Genomic DNA, 3,670 nt, shown 5'->3' on the forward strand with positions numbered 1-3,670 from the left:
TTTAAAATTTAGTTTGACTCATGAAATATTATTTTAATGAAAATTTGTACTTAATGTTACTTTTTTGTAAAATGGTAAAAATGAATTTTTAACTTATGGAATTAAGTAGAAGTGACAACATAGTCCACATGTTACTTTAGCTGGGAGACATGAAATATTGAATGAACTTTGCAATTGAGAATGCTAATGTATATGATATAGGCAATATAGTAGCTAGGTGAAATTTTTTCTAAACTCTTCTTAGCAACTGACATTTGGCTATATATATGGCTGTAATTTGAGAAAAATCAAATTACCAATTTGAAAAATTATGTTACTTATGCTTATCTACTTGTTGCTTCATTCTCTTTTGAGTATCTTATGAATTTCTTCTATTTTATGGAAACTTCTATTTACTTTTGTAACTTGTGATTCTCCGGCAAGGAAAGGTAGATGTAGTGGAAGTGGTTGACTATTACTACCTTATCAGGGATCATCACTTGAATAGTTGAGTGAAATGTACCACCATTCTACAAGAGGCAGTCATTTATTTGAGGGTGGTAAGCCAAAGAGAAATGTAATTTAATAAATTCATATTTGGTGAGTTTATTATGTGCATAATTTCAAAGGAAAAAAAAGAAAAAGAAACTAAAAAGAATAACTTTAGGAAAACCCATAAAAATTGTATGTCCTAGTTGTTTTCTTTTGCGGTTATGATTTTCACAAGAAAAATTCTTAATTTTGTACAAAAATAAAACAAAAAACACTTGCAATTGGATGCAATGTTTTGAACACTAAGATGATGTCTTACACTATATTGAAGGAAAGTAGAATTTCTCCATAAGCTTAGTGTGGGAGGCTGAGGCTAAGCTTAGGCGTAGGCTCCAACGCCAGGATTGCTAATTTTCACTAGGCCAATGTTGGAAACATCACAAAGGTATTTACATCATGTTGTTGTTGTCGCTTTTTTTATTTATTTACGGTTAAAGGGATTTAAATGTTGGAAACAACAAACATCAAATCAGGGCTAGTCTTTTGAGGCAACAAGGTCCAACGACACACTTTACCGGTAAGGGAAGAGAAATTCTAATTTTTCTTGTTTCATTTGTGAAAACCCAAACATATTTTTCATTTCAATTAATTCGCGGGTGTTGATTTTAGGTTAGCAAATTAAAATGAAAAATCTTTAAAAAGAGAAAGAGAACACAATCTATTTAACTAAGGCTTAAATATATTTTTCATGTCTAAAAAGTAGGTTATTTTTATATTATTATTTAATTTTTTTATCAATTACTTATCTAAAAAAATTTATGTTTTAATTTTGTATATATAGTTAGTCTCATTCTGTTAAGTAATGACATGACAGACGAAATAACACGCTATCAAGACTAATCATTGACACATTGTTGTCACATCTTCACCTTCTTCCCTTCTCCTTCTCTCCTTCTCCCCATTTTTCAATAGAAACCACCATCGTCGATCGTGCCATGGTGTCACCATCATTATGTTATCCTAATTCTTCATCAACACACTTCATCATCATAGCCAACTCTCCCTCTGTCGTCATTGTTTCTTCGCTAAAATCACTCCCTTGCATGATGACCCACTCAACATCAACATATTGGCCACACCAAAAAATAGAACCACACACTTCCTCTCCCAAAGGCAAGTCGCCCCTCAAAACCTAACCACCACAACATTCATGTCGTTGATGAAGAATGGGATTTTGGTTTTGAAGGAATTAGAGAGAAAGAGGGCTGCTAAAGGATGCATTTTCGACCCTAAAAGTCAATGCTTTGCCTCGGTTAGATTGCGCCCAAAACTGTGAGGCAAGAATGGTCCATGATGCTCCGGAAGGGGGCCTTGAGGTGGTCAGCGGGGCAGAAGCAGGCGGAGTCGAAAAGGTAGATGGTGCGTGGGCAGGTGACATCATAGAGGGTGAGGCCGAAGACAAGGACGACAGAGCAGGTGAAGACGTTGTACTAGAGGTGGAGCCACAGGTGGTGGAGGTCAATGGTCTGAGAGACTTGGATTAGTGTGACGAGGATCAAAGGGACCAAGAATAGGGTAACAAGGTTGGAGATCAAGTAGTGGTAACCTAATTTCACGTACTTGAGATTCACGCTCTAGAGGAAATCCGGGAGCACCATTCTGCTCTTCTGTTGGATTTGAACTCCCACCGTTGCTTTTTCTCCACTAGTCATCACTATCATCTTCAAGGAGGATGTGAACGTGATTTTTACTTTTTTTGTTGGTACTAAGAGGAAAGCAACATAACCAAACGAATGTAGTTCCTTTGCTCATACAGGTGCTCACGCAAGTAATCTCTTTTTTTCTTTTTTGGGATTTTAATAAACTAGATGGTGGTGGCATGACATGATCGGCGGTGGTGGCAAGACACGATCGGTGGTGGTGGCGCGATGGTGATAGTTTCTGATGAAGATGATGATGTGGAAATGATATGACAATGAGGTGTCAATGATTAGGTTTGATGACATGACATTTCATCTGTCACGTCATCACTTAACAGAATGAAATTAACAACAACTACTAAATTGAAACAAATTTTTTTTAGATAATTATTTAACAAAAAATAAATTTTAAGTAGTAATTTGAAAATGATATATTTTTCAGATATGAAAAACATATTTAAGCCTTTAATTAATCAATTTTGTTTAGCATTACAAATATCTTTTGACTTCCATAAATATTTGTTAATAAATAAGTTCACTTAAGCCTTAAGCTATTTGTCAAAAAAATAATAATAAATGGATTTTGTTGTGCAAGAGTTTTTCCTACCTTTTTAATTATACTCTATAATGGACAAATAGTTATTTTTTGTATAGTATTTATCATTTAATCCTGTCTTATAACCCTTGTTTTGTGTTGTCCCGCAACAATTTTTTAATCAAGCATATAACAATTTTTTTATTGTCTTATTCTTTATTTTTTAACAAATCAAACAAATCATTAAATAACCACAAAACAACTAACCAAATATTCTTCTTCTCAATTCACTATGGCCAATATAGCATCATATTCATGATGATAATCTTGGACAAAGCCCTTTTTATGTTAATTTTCCAATTCTGTCACAGCATCATCATAAACTTTGCCAAATATTTCATTAATAGCCTTGATGAACTCTCCCTGACTAGGCATTGGTGAAGTTAATAGTGATATGACACCATTGCATTGTTTTTCCTTCTAAAAACACCACGGCTAGTTGCATTTTCATGTCATTGGGTAATATCCATAAAAAAGAATTGCTCACATTTAAATAGTCATTAATTGAATAATCCTTCATCCTTGCATATTTCATGACCATGCTCTTCGTAGATTCTAACAATTCTACCATTTTTTTTTATTGATCATCTCAGCCAGCTCCTCCTTTAGAGCCACAACCTTCAGAGTTAACTACTCATCAAGATATTTCATGGCTGCCTGTAATATGTTTTCAGCCATGAACTACTGTAGAAAAAATCAAGGAGTCTCACTTTATTTTCCTAGGAAAGTATGCTTTAATACCCACTTGATACCGTAAAGAGTATAATTTCAAGAATTATCTAAAATTCAAAAAAATATAAAAATAAGAAAGTAGGGAATTCTAAGGTTCAACATGTAAATTAAAATATCATATGCTGACATCAGATTATTCTTAAAGTCTAGCAATGAAATTAGAATGAAATAA

Source organism: Glycine max, chromosome 18 (assembly GCF_000004515.6).
Source record: "Glycine max cultivar Williams 82 chromosome 18, Glycine_max_v4.0, whole genome shotgun sequence".
In the NCBI taxonomy this organism is placed as follows: domain Eukaryota; kingdom Viridiplantae; phylum Streptophyta; class Magnoliopsida; order Fabales; family Fabaceae; genus Glycine; species Glycine max.